The sequence below is a fragment of the Falco biarmicus genome, chromosome 1, assembly GCF_023638135.1.
Source record: "Falco biarmicus isolate bFalBia1 chromosome 1, bFalBia1.pri, whole genome shotgun sequence".
Taxonomy (NCBI): Eukaryota; Metazoa; Chordata; class Aves; order Falconiformes; family Falconidae; genus Falco; species Falco biarmicus.
This window is the reverse complement of record NC_079288.1, coordinates 53,951,491-53,967,605: the sequence shown is the minus strand read 5'-3', so window position 1 is coordinate 53,967,605 and position 16,115 is coordinate 53,951,491. Positions and strand designations below refer to the sequence as shown.

The 16,115-nt window shown below is 42.7% G+C and overlaps 1 long non-coding RNA gene across 1 annotated transcript; it reads right to left on the bottom strand.

Annotated features, from left to right (window-relative positions):
• Nucleotides 1-703: 703 nt before the first annotated feature.
• LOC130159516 (uncharacterized) lies at nt 704-14,958 on the bottom strand. Its single transcript, XR_008825788.1, has 4 exons — nt 13,981-14,958; nt 13,549-13,647; nt 3,501-8,945; nt 704-1,399 (listed from the first exon to the last, which is right to left on the bottom strand). It is a non-coding gene; the product is annotated as an uncharacterized LOC130159516 (long non-coding RNA).
• Nucleotides 14,959-16,115: the final 1,157 nt, after the last annotated feature.

Genomic DNA, 16,115 nt, shown 5'->3' with positions numbered 1-16,115 from the left:
AACGGGGCAAAGCGGGGCGGCCGCACCTGGGTGACATCGCGCTGCCCCTCACAGCACAGGGTCCTGCCACACCTCACCTGTGTCAAATGTCCTTACAAGTAAAAAACGGCTGTGAAAGAAATGTGCATCTAGTTAACAGCACCTTAGCACTACAGTTCGAAGGACTTCAATCCCCTCTTCAAGCATGGGTTTATTGTGGTGCTGAAGATCGCTTTAAATTGTTCCTCATCACCAGCCGACACAATGCAAGGTCCTTATCATGGATGGTCCCATTTAAGAGGGAGGTACTGTCCCTTGCTTTGGTTGTCACCTGCACAGCCCAGAGCCGGTGCTTGGCCCTGCTGTCCCCACACCTACACCGCCCACCCTGACAGGGAGCCCCTGGGCTGGATGCTGTGGCAGGAGACCCCAGCCCCAGGTGCCTGGGCGTGCATAAAACCAGGGCCTGTCCCATCCCCACAGCCCTAGATAAGTGAACCTGAACAGGGGTGTTTTAACATTGTCCTGCCGAGCTGTGTGCGCCTTCTCAGTTGTCCTGACTAGGACAAATGCATCTCAAACCACCTGACAAAAAAACAAAAGCATCTAAACCCCGCACTAATGTAGCCAAACCACTCTTCTGGAAATCTGTCTTCTTTACGCTGCTCTTTTCCTATTAAGTATCTCTAATCAAGCAAAACTGAAAATCCCCATTACACACACAGACTTTCTCACATGATTTTAATCCAAGGAACTAAAAATTCCCCAACACAGGGATTTTTCATTGTGCCACAAGGGCTTTAGGTCACTCCCATGCTGTTTTATTTAATAGAGCAGAAAAAGCATCAGGACCCCACTCCCCAACGTGACTCATGTGACATCTCCAAGGTCGGCGCGTTCCTGTGTTGACTGCTTGGGTAGCGATCTGCTCTCAGCTCACCAGAGCACACAGCCAGTGGTCCTGCTTGATTTTGCACTAAATCACATTAAGGAAAAACATCTTTTTCCATTTCAGTTCTCCAAAAGCCTTCAGCTTTTCTTGTTCAAGGAGGAGCTTGCCCAAGCTACCTACACATGCAGCATCTCGACACTGCGTTGCATTAATTCATCAGGACTGAAGGAGAACTTGCAGGGAGACTTTTGCTGATAGGCATTGCAGCAGGTTTCACCCTTGGCCAGTCTGCACGTGCTCCACACCATGCCTGCCCCTTGCACTCAGACCAGTGCCACTCCTAGATCAAGGCTGGCAGGCTTGTCTTCGCTTTTCTGTGGAGTGATCCGTTCATGACAAATGAATCTATTTTTCCTTTGCCTCCAGAGACAGAGCACAGAGTTAGAGGCAACTCACTAGTTGGAGATCTCTCCATTCTTGGTCACTTTTCAGATATTCTCCTCTTCCAGAAAAAGCTTTTCAGTAGAGCTGAATAGTGAAATAAGAGATAGTAAACTGAGCAAGAAATCTCAGCAGCAGCCAGAACTGTGGCCTGTCTGTTTTTCCTACCACCACTGCATTTTTGACAGAGCTTGCATTTTTCCCTCAGAACAAGGAAGGAAGAAGTCTGGAAATTAATTAAATGCAGTAGTCAGCTAGCCATGCAGATACAGCCTATCTCAAAATTACTCAGGCACTTAAAACTTGTTTAAATGCTAATGAAATGCCTTAGGTGCCAGATAATGGGCACTGCAAAACTCTGACAGAGAATATCACCTGCGGTCCTGAAGTAGAAAAAGGCACTCCTAAATGGAAAAAGCAGCCCATAAATTATGAACAGATTAACAATGCTCAGTAAAATGATTCTCAATTAAGCAGCAGTTAATCTAACATCAGCTTTCTGTGTGCTAAGGCACTGAGCTGCAAGCTGTGCTTTTAGTGGTTACTTTCACTTTTGCTTTTCTACCAGACTAAAAGCTAATGCAAATGCTTACAGTCAGCATATAGCTGGAATTCAGCCTAAAGTAAGCATCTCTGTAAAAAGGTTAATGTGATTATAATCTATAGCCTAAAAGTTTATTTCCACTTCCAAAATAGCTCTCTGGCCAAACAATGAAATAAATCAGGTATGTTCTAAGCGTCTCTGAGAAGCAGGGGCTGCAGGCAGCTTTTGACACAGCAAGCTGGAAGCCCAGATTACCTCGAACAGGTATTGCAGGAGCACTTTCATTTTTCTGTTTATTGTTTTGTGGTTTGGGTTGCTTTTTTGTTTGTTGTTGGTTTGTTTTGTTGGGGTTTTTTTCTGTCCCTGGTTTGGAAAGATACCCAGTGCTGAATTACATCCTCTGTCATACATCCTGTCCACCACAATAACTCCAGTTAGCTGAAAGACTTCCTTGCACAGGAGGAGTCAGCGGTGGGGCAGAGTGGCTCGCCAGGGGTCAGGATCCAGCCAGCTGAGCAGATACACCCACCCAATTCACTTTGGGTCAGCTTTGTCACCAAAAAAGCCCCATAGTCAAGTTTACTCTTACTTGTCACCTCTTTTTTTTTTTTTCTTTTTTTTTTGGTGCTTAGAGCCCTGTTCTTCCTCCAGCTGTGCTGCCCATCTTCACTTCTCATCAGCCTGTTTTTTCCACAGGGTGTGTTTTCTTGCATTACTGCTTCTGTAGCTGTTGCCCTCTCTGCCTGCAGTTCACCCACCATGTCGGTGGTCAGGCCACTGTTTAAGACCCTGGCTTTCTTCCAACTGAAACGTTAAAGAGTGTTGGGCTTCCCATTTTAGCTAGTTAGCCATTAAAGCTCTTAATGTCATAAATGGGTTTATGGTCTTTTTTTGTATTCTGATTTCTTCTTTATTTTAACTTATCAAGCCTTCTTTAATTTTTCTCTATTGGTGCTTTTCTTTTTAAAGAAAAAGTAATATTTACCATTAAAATACTCCTTATTTATTATGGTCCCCAGAATCTTGGTAAATGGTATTAAAAAAAGGAAATAAATGTATGCTATTACTGGACTCCTTTGTAGCAACTGAGTAGATGCATCCAGACCCTGGTCGTTCATCAAGAAGCTGTAAGCTAGGCAAATCTGGTTCGTTCCCTACTTCTCAGGTACAAGCAGGACCACCTATGTGGAGGCCACAGCCCGTGCTACAGGTTAAACATTTCCTCCCTGCGAGTCCAAATCAATGAAACAGCTACTAAATCTTTGAATTCCAGGGAACACAACATGCCTTTTGAGGAACTCCAGGTTACATACTTATCATGTTAAATATGGCCCGTTTTAGGGACTGAATCCAATCTGAAGCTTCTCAGTACATCATAGCCTGGACAGCTTCATCCTCAGCCCTGCTGTGAAGCATTAGCCCCATTTTACAGATGGTGACCAGAGGCAATAAACATTTATACATGCAAGGAACTAACTGTCAAGGAATTGAAACCAGTTCTTCCAAATTCCTGTGCAGCTCCTAACTACCGGATTACCCTAGCCCAAGCTAACACAGCCCCCTCTGCTTCTTCAACCACAGTGATGCACGGGAAGAAAATACTAAAAAAAAATAAATAAAATAAAAATCAGACTTCACATTTACCATTCTTGACAGAGCCAAGCACGTTACAGGAGTAACGCCTTCAATCATCCACGCTCTTGCTTCTTGAAGTGAGCTGCCTGCTTAAATTTATTTTTCCTTAATGGCAGGGAGCAGTTAATGCAGAAATCTGTGGCTTGGTGTGGTTTAATTACAGTCCATCAGCTGCGCAGGAGGGGCTTGCTGAGTGATGTCTTTGAGTTACGTTTGACATATACCCGGAACACCAATTAAGTAGGGATTGGCAGGTACACAGCCAAACTTCCAGAGCAACCCTTGTGGTTATTTATGCTAATTCATGTCATGGGAGAAGAGGTGCAGCTTCACCTATAATCTTTTATGTAATATCTTGTCTTAGTAGGGAGGGAGCAGGTGCAAGCTGTGGCACGAAGAGTGCTTTGCCTGGCAGGTTGGGAACAGCCTGGCACACAGGCTTGGACAGACATCGCAGGAAGGGAGCAGGCAGCTGCCCGGTGTTATTCCTACTGGCACCACTAATTCACACCAGCACGGCCAATTCACACAGCCTTTTCACAAGGCAGGTCTTTCTGCAGTTCAAGCATGGGCACTCGGTAGATGCTGTTTGAGGCTCAGCCACCACAACCCCATGTCACCTTCAGCAAGTCAAAGCACTTCAGCCAGTTCAAGTGACTGAACTGGTACAAAAAGGAACATAGTCCAACCAGTGAAATCCTGGTGCATCAGCAGGTCTAACAAGTGCAAGACATGTGCAAGTGTCGGGAAATAAACTAAGGGGAAAAAAGAAAAGAACATACCTTTCCTGTTGTGCTGACTTAACTGACCTGGATTTTGTAACTGTTTAGGTAAATCCATACAAAAATCTCTGCTGCAGAGAAACTGCTCCAGGTCTTTGTAACCACCCCTAGAGCTATATTTCTCTGGGGAAAAAAAAATAAAACAAAATAAATCAACCATGAGAGCAGTAAGATCTGAGAAAACATCAAGGAAATCTTATTTTAGCTGCTGCCCACAAAAAATAATAAAGCAGCTAACAGTTATTCCCATAGTAAATAAAATACTTCTAATCTTTACTGACAGAGGAGAATGGGGAGAAAAAAAAACCCCAAACCACCAGAGAATATTTATACACTTTAAAAATTTGGACAAAATTTGCACACAACAGTGGCATATTTACCTGTGCATTATGTTACAATGATTTATTTATGAAAACACCTGTTCCTTGTTGGCTTTGCAAGGTTGGCTGCCACATAGACACAGCTGGGTGTCAACGGCAGAAAAATGAAACCTGCATTGTGCCAGTATTTTTGGCTGAAACACCATACATAAATGAAGACAAGCAGGAGGATCAAAAAGGACCATAGGCAACTAAGAGCATCCCACATCCCTAGCTGGCAATCAGAAACTGTCACCTCTCCATGCGCTCCCTGGGTGGATCCAGGAGTCACACAAACATGAAGTGTCACAGAACCCAAGCCTCAGCCTTTCCCTCCCCAGGGTGCTATAGCTTTTCTTCCCAATTGAATTTACATCTTAAAAGCACTTGTGCTTTTCTGGTCCCAGCTGTTCCCATCCAAAGGCTGTTCTTGCCTCTGTTTGTTTTAATGGCCAGCAACCTGCTTCTTATTTCCAGACTAAGTTTAGTCACAGACAAGTTTAAATAGTTATTCTCCTTCACCGCTGCTTCACTCCTGGGTATTTTTAGATGGAAATATATCCCCTGTCAACCTTCATTTTCCTGGGCTGAACAAGTTGAGCTTGCCTTGCCTCCATTTGTAAGGAAAGATCACGGCATTCCTGGTGATCTCAGTAGCCTTTCTTTACACCTGTTCAGATTTGTATTTTTCTTGGACATGAGACATCAAAACACAGCGTCCTGAGGACACTTTACCAATGTCATCTTCTGTAATGGATGTAGTGTTTCCACTGGAAACATCTCGTTTCACATGTCCCAGAATGACATTTCTTTCTTCTCCAAGGAACATCACATCAGTGCTCCAGACGTACCAGAGAGTTGCTCAGTTGATTTATTTTCTTCTACTTTTCCTCCATTTTCAGCTTGCTGACAAGTAATCTCTGTATGTGAGCTTTTGTCGTTTAACTTGATTGCTGAATTTAACTTGATTGCATTTTTGTTCTTCCCATAGTACTTTTCAGATCTTGCTGCCTCCTAATTGTGCCTCCCAGCTTTCTGTCATCCACAAATGCCATCAGCAAACTTGTAGTTTTTGTGCCTAGTTTACTGATGAAAACATTAAGCAGGAATAATTACAAGGACTTTGAATTTTATAACCATATATTTATATAATTATATATATTTAAGTATATAAACTTCATTAACTACCTTTCTGCCTGGTACTTCTTGTTGTAGTATTACCTGCTGTGCTCTTCCTGCTCACCTTGCGTAAAAACCGTGGCTCCAGCATGAGGATGGGAGCAGGACATCAGATGCTGTCCTAAAACCTAGACAAATGGGATCTGACACATTCCTTTTGTTTATAATTGCATTGACAAAGGAAGCTGTGAGGTCAGTCTGACGTGAGCTGCCCTTGAAAAGCCCTAGAAGCCACGCTGGGAGGAAAGTGCAGAAGTGTCACAAGCACCATCTGTAGAGATATTCAGACCAGAGCTAGAAGGAGTCAAAGGTCACTCAGATGTCTGACTGAAGAAGGAAACAGAGCAAGCCAATATTAAAATACAGAGACATTTCACAATGTCATAGACACAAAATGCTTTCATGCCAATGTTGGCAAGGCAGCAGAAGCAGAAAACTTATTAGTGTCATAGAATCACAGAATGGTTTGGGTTGGAAAAGATCTTGAAAGGTCATTTAGCCCAACGTCCCCGCAAAAGAGCAAGGACATCTTGAGCTAAATCAGGTTGCTCAGAGCCTCATTTGTTTCAAAAGAAGACAGGGAACAAAAGAAAGATGGGAAATATAGAATTTTAGAGTTTGTTTTAGGCTGTTAAAGCAAGGGTAAGAAACTCTTTTACACAGATTAAGGAAAGAGGAAAGGAAAGAAAAAGCTGTTATTGAGAGGCAAGTATCTTTCATCCATGTTTCACATGACAAGGTGGTGGCCTAACATGGGTAAATCAAAACTTTGGATATCTGGGTTATTCTCTGAGAGCTTATTTATATAGCCACCCAAGAAAAACATATCAGCCAGTTCCTGTAGAGGCTGGACAATATACAAACACCACAAGTGAAGCAGGACCTAATGCAATTGGCTTTACGTGCCGCCTTTGCATTCCACAGCATCTGTGCAGCTACAGGTGGGATGTTTAGCCAGATTAATCAATCTAAGGATAAACAGGAGCTGACAGTACTTTGGAGGATCATGAAGTGTCTGCAAAGTATTAGCTGGGCACAGGCCTGCACTTTCCTTCTCTTCGGATGAGGACAACCCTGCAAAGCACAGTGATAGAACCCTCTCATTCTCTGAGTTTTCATTTTAAAGAAAATATGACAGTGACGGGAGGGTGGCATCAATCACCTTTGGCATGGTGTACATGTGGAGTGCGTGACCTGGGGTGCACAGCAGTAGCTGCGGTGCCTGTGCTACATGGTAGAAACATATATTAGAGACTAATGAAAGCAACAGTTAGAAAGCTGGTGGAAGGGGGTGTGTGTGTGTATGAAGTGAAAATGGGAGGGCAAAGAGTGAAAAGTTTTAGTTAGCCACCACCCATTGCCTCTAAACTTGTGTTATTTCTAAAAATACAAAAGCAGAAAGCCAGCAGGGAATGTTGATGCCTGTAGAAAACTTTCAGCAAATAAAGGGCCATGCCAGTGCCCGGTGTAAAACCGAGCCTCCTGAGCACCAGGATCGAATCAGACAGCCCTGTCCTAATGCTACTGCTCAGCTCCACCATCAACTTGACCGAAAATTCAAAGCCTGATAAAATCAAGTAGAAACTTTCTGTGGCTCCAGGTCCTAAGTTTAAAATTGGCACTGGGCTTTGTCTCGCATTTCACCTCTTCTCCAGCCCTGTAGCTCGATACCCCTTGTTAGCCTGCCTGGGATGGTTTCTGCCCATCTCTCCAGAGAACATTTGTCACCCAGGACTGCTCCAGCCCCTGCTTATTTTGTGGAGAAAGAATTTTGGCAGCAATTAGCTGAAGTGAGTTTCTGGACCTCCGGCCTGTTTGTCTGACCTCTGGAAGTAGGTGGCTAATTCAAGGACAATGGAAGCTGTCATGTTACCTGTTTCCAACATGAAATCAATCAGGGGAGAGCGGGAGTGAAGTCAGCCTTTCTGTTTTGATAAGGGGGTGGCCAAAGATCTCTGGAATGAGAGGCACTCCAGCAGCCACCCGGCCGCAGGGACGCCTGCTATTTATACACCCAGGGGGCAGGGCTGGGGAACAAAGTGGTTCTTCTGCTCCCATTTTATTTTTATTTGCCTGAAACTGAAGGGGAAGGGCATAGCTTTTATCTTCCAGAAGCATACACGGGCAATGTTCTTTTTTCCCCTTTGTGGGTAAAAAAATAAAATAAAAAAATAAAAAAATCAGTATAGCAACATGTTATATACATATTATATGTCTAAATATTGTCTCAACTTTCAAAACCATAATTGCTCTAAAGACAACCTTTTATAAAAAAAAAATAAAATTAATCCTGTATCACATGTAATGATGATGTACCTGGTCTGTAAGCCACACATCGGCAAACAGAAGACCGCTTCACTCAGGAACCAGTTGCCTGAAAACACAGGATAGGGACAGCAAAGCAGAACAGCTGAGAGAGACTTATGAGGCATGCACTGGTTTGGATTTTAAATGACAAAAGTAAAATTAACAGTGTTTTGTAGAGTTTAATTCACGTGCAGAACTATGTTTGAGACTCATGATACACATATTTATGCTAAGCCCCATTGGAACCAGATCCAAATCATCCCAAAGGCTGGGATTTGTCAGACCTACCTGAGACATAATTCACACATTGCAGTGATTTTTCCTTTGAGGAAGAGAGCGGTAGCACTTAATTTCATCCAAAAGTGCCCTTTTTCTGTTGAGATAAGCCACAAGAAAGTCACATCCAATTGTCCTGTGATAAATATGACAGAAAAGAGTCTTTGGGAAAAGAAGCCTAGCACAAAACCCCAGGGAACACTAATTGTAAGCTTATTTTAAGCATCTTGCATGGTCTGAATAGTTTACAAGGCTGTTCCAGTTGCTGAGAAGTCAGAAGTCTCAGTAATAAAGACCCTTGGGAAACTGATCCATCAGTTTTACAAGTTTACAGCACTGCTGGAAAAGGGCCAGCGAGCTGGTCCCTGGAAATGAATGAAATATTTCTGTATTACCTCATATAGCTTGCCACACCGTAGTAGCTGAGTAACTTGCAAGCGTTACTGCATTCATCATTGCAGTATCTGAATAATCCAGGGAAGTGCAAGCATAAGCGGCGATAAAAATAGTTTCACTTCTCCTTTGTGGGCAGGGTTTCCATGATTCCTAGCCTAGAAGGGAAAAATCTCCTCAAAAAGCTTCCTTCTATAGGACACAACCCAGACCCTGGGACTGGAGGCTGCCCCTCCCCAAGGCAGGTTGCTCTCCCATCCCACCCACCACCACCCCCCGCCACCCCCCCCACCCCCCCACCCCCTGCCCCACATGCTCCCAGGCCGGCTCTAGCAGGGCAGCAATGCTCACCTAACCTCAATTCCTGTTTCTCAGTGGACTAACCACTGGATTAATGACAATTTTGTGGGGAGACAGAGGCACACACAAGAATCGTCAGATTAGGCTTTGTGGGCTGGTTTCTCTCATCCCACAAACCATGTGGATTGAGACATGAACCAAATGTGTTGCAAAGGGCATTTAGGACCCATAAGAGCTTTTCATTAATAGTTACATGACCTATAGCTTAGGCCTTCTCATAGATTATTACCACTATGTTATTTTTAACACTAGCAGTCACCGGGTATACATCTATGTTTTCAAACAAAAGCATGGCTCCAGCCCAGAGGCGTTTTGCAAAACAATTTGCTGCTCCTTCCCCCTCCACCTCCTCTTTTCCTTCCCTCTCCACCCATAAAATTTACATCCACATTCAGTTATCTCTGTTTAGCTGACAGGAAGGGCAGAAGAAAAAAAAAATTGATGATGGATTTAAGAAAATAACACATCGTGCATGCAGTACATAAATACCATAAAACACTTCAAAGTGCCATAAGCCAATACGTGTACTAGGAACAGGATAATCAGATTTATTTCAAAATAGCTGCTGTTAGAAGAAAAAAATCATTGCAGAGAGAACAGAGCACATTTTCCATGTCTCACCAAAACTTTTTCAAAAATAATGCCTCTAACCAGCTCAATTTACAAGAGGGAAAACAGCATGAGAAATTACTTTTTTCCTTCTTGCACAAATCAGAACTTGACTGCCGAGAACAATACACCCCATCCCGCAGGGGTAACCTTACAGCCTTGGGCGCTCTGCTTGAAATGCCTCATAAAGCAAACAAACCCTTCTGGAATGAGCCACCTCCTTATCTATTCAGCAAGAAAGGAAGAGGTAAGGGATGAGTGATGGCAGGAAACTCAAATTTCATTCCAGTGATTAATTCTGACCAGCCTTTCATTCCTGTTGCTGGAGATGCAAGCACTTAAAAGGACCACAAAGCCAGAGACAAATGTAGACAGCTCCTTGTAAGGATGAGAGAAGCTTTCTTTTTGGCAAACAAACATGTTTCCACTGTTGTTCAGTCATCAGGATCACCAGACAGAGGGTGTGGGCTTATGGTTTTTCTTTTTTTGGGACTGTCTAGCCAGACTTTTGCATAACTTCCCCCACCCTGCCTCACTGACCTCTCTGCATCCATCTGCACAACTTTTGTGTTCTGGCTGACCTGATGAGTGATTCCCTAGATCAGCTGCGTCAGCAATGCCTTATCCCCGTGTAGGTGCACCACTGGTCCAGGGGCTGGGGTGGGTCCCCACCATCGCAGGGGACAGCTCATCACCAGAGCCAGCTACTCATGCTGAAGCAGCCTTGGGCAAGGTGGGCACACCAAACTGTGACTGCCAAAATTATGGACATCTTAGCAGGCAGAGATTGCAATCGATTGCTTGAGATGGTGTTAGTAAGGTCTGACTTAAGAGAAAAACGTGTGGGGAAAAAGGTGAGCTTAACAGCCACACGTAGTTATTGCAAGCCAAAAAATATGCAGGAATGTAAAGTAGCTTTTCATATGATAGAGGTAGATACTGACGTGAAGGAAAGATAGGACAAAATTAAGCATATTGGCTAAAAATAGGTGCCGTAGAACTCACTCCATACCTCTCCTGGATAGAAGAATCCCTTTGCTAGACTACAGAAATGCAATAGATTTTATCTCCCTGCACTTCAGGAAACTATCAGATATAAGACTGCTTGGGAAACTATTAAACAAAGTGCAGGAAATGGGGATGTCTACAAAAAAAAAAAAAAAAAAAGAAAGAAAGAAAGAAAGAAGAAAGTTGATAAGAAACTCCCAAATGACGAATTTCAAAGAAATGTATGAGTCTTTGAAATAACGTTGAGAAGGGACATATGGGGCAGCAGGAGGGCTTCGTGCAGTTACTCAGGGTAAGTTTTGAAACAGAAAGTGCTATGTATCCCATTGGTTGCACTAATGCAAAAAATCTGCTTTCTCCCTTTTGATGATAAGTAACTAGGGGGGTATTCTTAACTCTGACATAGAGTGGAATAAATTAAGGCTGGCATTAGCAGCCTTGCAGGACTCAAATCCTGGAACAAACTTCAGAGCAGCTGGGACAAGGTAACCTCACTGATTTTTCTGGATGGCATTTATTCTTTTTACAGAAGACTGTGTGGTATGAGCATAATAGGAGACACAAGCTAGCTTGCTGTAGCAGAAATCAAAGAAAATGCACTGTGAGTTCTCCACCTGATCTAATACAAGTAGCTCCTCTTCTCACCCCCAGACAAAATTGTTGACTTAAGTGTAGTTTCTCAAATATCTTCAGTTTTTTCCAAGTAAGAGCAGCCTGGCCCTTCAAACTTACTGCTACCTCCTCATTCTGAATCAGAAAGGAAAACTACTGAACCTGGAAAAGAGTTTCAGCTGTTCATTTCAGCCTGTGCCTTTGATGATTGCTGGTCAACCTCTTCATGGCTGGATGTAGCTTGTGAACCATGACTTGGTCCCTTCGGCCTTAGGGAGCATTTCGCTCTCTTAAAATCTCCCTTCATGTGTTGAGACTGACAAAGGGTTGGTGTCTACTGCTAGTTGTGATGCAGGTTTGCTCTTCAGGAGCAAAACTGGGAGCTCCTCTTTTCACACAGCCTTGCAACTTCCCAGTGGAAAGATGCAGTTACTCTCATCAGTGAATTGGATTTTTTAAGGCCAAGACAAAAAGTCTGACAAATACTTTGTTGGGTGCTTTGATATCATTCAGACTGCAGGCATTGATAAAAATAAAACCTATTTTATCTATTATTAGGAATAATAAAACACACTTGACCTTTATACTCATTAATCAGTTTTGGGGGACAGCTGTTTTCAGAGAGGAATGGCCTTGAATAATTTTGCATTTTCACCTTGCCTTAAAAATTTGTGATATTGAATATAATCTTTAATCCTTGAAACATTTTAAATATCAGGAATAAATTATTAGTTTATGGCTTTTCCCTCTTCCCCATATCTTTGGGAAGTATCAATTTCTCTAGCTAAGGGCAAGATACAGGACGTACCATTCCAGTAGCGGTCGTTCTTCACATGCAGCTTTACTCCAATGGCTAGAAACCTGGCTTGACCCTAGCTAAATTAAAAGGAGGAACTAAAACAAGCAGGAGTTTTAATAAAAGTGACATTGCATCAGGTGCCGAAACTTTCTGGAGCAGCTAAAGTTTGCAAACAGAGTCATGGATTTTGGCAAAGCACTGGCATGCTTTGATGGTCACCAAAGGTGTAAAGTGACTGCAAGACATTGTATTTGATTATCTCTTAGATTTATGGAGGATTTGCTTGCTTGGAAAGAATTTGTAGAATGATTGGCATACACAATTTGTGTAAGCTAATGGCGTTAGATTTTATATACAGTTCTATTTATATACAAACTGGGGGTAGTTTTGCTTCTTGATCTAAGTTCATGCGTAGGCCGGGGGGGTGGGTGTGAGTCTTCATTTGCTGCTTGCACGTTCATTTGGACACATCTCCACAGCCAATGCCAAACCATCCCACAGCAGAAGGGCATCATTTTACTCCCACTTAAGATTGCCAGAGACCTCTAGTCAACAACCACCAGGGCAATAATGGCATTGGCCAGCAAGGAACCAAACAAGATTTATGAGTGGCCTTTATGTAATGGATGCAGAAGACTTTGTGTACCTTTTTTTCTGATAATAGCCTACCCACCTAACAAAAGGGATTGAATAGAGAAATAGTTGTAGAATCTTGGTGCTTTAAAAAAATGTCTTCTAGGCTCTGAGCGTTTATCTCTTTGCAGGCCCTCATTTTTCAGTTCCACTCAAAGGCATGTTTAGGCTGTGTACATATATGTCCATACACTTCCTAAGGCTTACAGTACAAGCCAGGAAAAAAAGTATCCAAGATATGAAGAGGACTGGGTGGGGTTAGTCTGCTGACATTAATTTATAAGCCCTATTCCAAAGGACAATTGTCTCTTCCCAAGGTCTCACCACCAGCCCCAGGGTCTGGTGAAAAAGGGATTGAACAAAATCCTCCCTTTTCCTATAGGTGCTCCTAAAAAATGAAATGGATCTTGAGCACCTTTGAAGGTAGCTAACTGTTTTGTTCCCTCTGCAAATGAGTAAAGCTACACCTGAAGGAACAACCCAGCCTATCTCAGCAGAGGCAGAGGAACAACAGCAAAAGGCTGAACACAAACACTTCTTTCTTTAGAAGCAGGCATTGCTTACTAGAAAAATGGCGAGAAAGGAGGAGGATCGTGCCATAGGGCTTTTAGCTTTTTTCTTCTTTGTTTTTAAATTCTAGAGGAAACAGTTTCATAAGAATAGGAACAACTGAGGGAGGGAAAGGGAAACAGACTGAAGATGGGGAAGCAGATGCCAATCGTAGAAACAAAGTCTCTTACCTGCGTGCTGACTGTAGGGGTGGAGAAGAAGACATCACAGGGTTTGTAGGTGAATTTGTCAGATTCACTCCACTGCCCGTTGCTCTCTAGCCAGGGCACCTAAATAAGAGGCAACACTGTCATGGCTGTAGATAGAGAATTCAGAGCAATAGAAATAAAAAAAGTTTATTCCAGCTACATTTAAAGGAGAAAAAAATGGCTGAGAAAAGGTTGAGCTAATGCATCTCATAGGCCCACAATAGCTGTCGTGCATCTCTTGTTTTAAGAGTGATTTGTAAGGCACCTCGTTAGTTAAGGACTATTTTGAGAGCTGGATCAGAGATGGAGATATTGGCAAAGAACTGAAAAAAATGGTCTGCTCTACAACGAAGGACAAAATGTAAACAGCAAAGCATGATTTCTTGCAATCCCTCTTTCTCCAGAAGCACTGACCTTCTCCCAAAATTCACTCTGTTGTGGACTTTCTCTCAGGCTTTGTGAAGTGCAGAAAAATCTGAAGTGGAGAAAAATCAGTTTCTTCATCAGATGGGGAGGAAAAATTGCTGTTTATAAACACTTTAATTAGGAAGAGGTTACAGAAACTCGATGCTAACTGTAGAGTGTGACACAGGATCATGTCAGCTAGCTCTGTTCTACATGGCAGACCTATTCCTAACAGGGTTAACTCAAAACCAGCTTCTCTGCTTAACCATCATAGAAAGCTATTTTATCATTTGCAACTCTCTAAGCTTTATTTTGCCAATTTCTATTTACAGCAGCATTCTATCCCACATATGCTGCCATCTCCTCTTCTTACAGCTAATTCCTCATGTGCTGTAATTTCCTGAATGGCTTCTTGCTTTTTCATGAGTTAAGTCTATTCTTCTTACTGTCTAATCCAGGATTTGTGCCAGTCAGCTAAGGGGAACTGGACTAGTTCATACATTTACTTTTCAGACTCTGTGAAGAGAGTATGCTTTAGTTTTGTAGATGCTAGACTAGATTTTTGCCTAAATATACATCTTAGTTTTATAGATGTCACCACCTGAGGTGCACTTTTACAGAGGAGGTCTAAGATATTGCCCAAGCCGGTAAGGGAGGCAAAAAGGTTTTCTTCTAGCCCAGAGCACACGCTCTCTTGTGACATGTGATGTTATAGAGGTTTTTGAACCTAAATTATGGCTAGACTGTGTGGGTGCCAGGATTTGGAAGTCTCTAGTGACACTACACCTGACACCTGCAAGAACTTAATTGAGGATCTGGAGCGTCTGTGGAGAGTTTAATCCCTAAACACAAACAAATGAAACTCCCTCATTCCTAGCTGCTCAGAGAGTGGATTTCCACAAAAGAAAATAAAAATCCTAACTACTTAGAATGTACTGAACAAACTCTTGTATTTAGTATTAATAATACACATACATGTCTAGGAAAAGAAGTGGAAAACAGATAAAATTCCTTTTCTCCTTTAGGAGCTTGTTTCTTTCTGACTGCCACCTCTTTCTTTCTAATCTTAGCACTGGAGATAACTGGGAGGGAGAGAAAAGAGAAAGGATCGTTATCTAGAATGAAAAAAATGGCCACCTCCTTGCCGTCAAAAAAAGCCCCCCCTTTTCTTCTCTGGGATTTGGAGGACTCAGCAGGGGAGAATGCAGTCAGAGCAGAGGCAAAAGGAGATATTTTTTTTACCTGAGGAGTCTTAACCTCTTTGAAAGTTGCTGGGACAGCTTGAGCTCTTTTCATTTGTCCCTGTTCTCTTTGTAATTTTTATAGGTTTGGGTTCTGTTTTGTTTTTTGTTGTTGCTGTTTTTGTTTTTTTTTTTTTTAATCAGGGGGTTTAGTGAGTTCGCTGCTCTCTTTGGCAACACAAAGCTCCTCTCAGACCAGGAGGCTGGGCTGTGCAGGTGCACGGCTGTTCACCTCAACGACAGAAGAGAGCCTCTCTGAACAAGGTAATTCCCGTTTTATTTTAGGGACACAGTGCTGCAACAGGGAGAGATTTGGGCAAAGATGAGAAAAAGCAACAGAGAGAGAAGAAAAATAAAATCCTCGGTAAGATCTAACTGATAACTAGAAAACAAATAAATGGAAAATTCTATTTCACTTGGTATTTTAATAATGTTTTCATTCTTCATAAAAGTAGGCTTTAAAAAATAGCTTTCTATACACTAAAAATCAGACCTAATCCTGACATGTTTTTTACTGGATAACCTGGACTCTTGGCTAGACTTGTCTGGGACAGGGATTTCAGAAACTCTTCCTGGCTTTCCTATAATAACGCATCACGATCTTGGGCAAGCCCTTTAGCAACAGCATTGCTGTGGGTTCGCAAGTGCAGATGTCCCTGCTGGAAAAAGAAACCTCGCTGATGACACCTAGTGTTTTCCCAAGTCACAGCCGAGACGACTTTAACGGGTACCCCAGGGGTCGGGTGGGCAAAATTGGAGTTTATACCCAGGGGCTCACTTTTCTACAGCCACGTCCATGAAGGATAGCTACGGAAACCAATTCACTGTCATCATGTCAGGAGGGAAGGAGCCCGAACCTCAAAGAATTCACATCTGCTGACACAGCACAAACCCCCACCGATT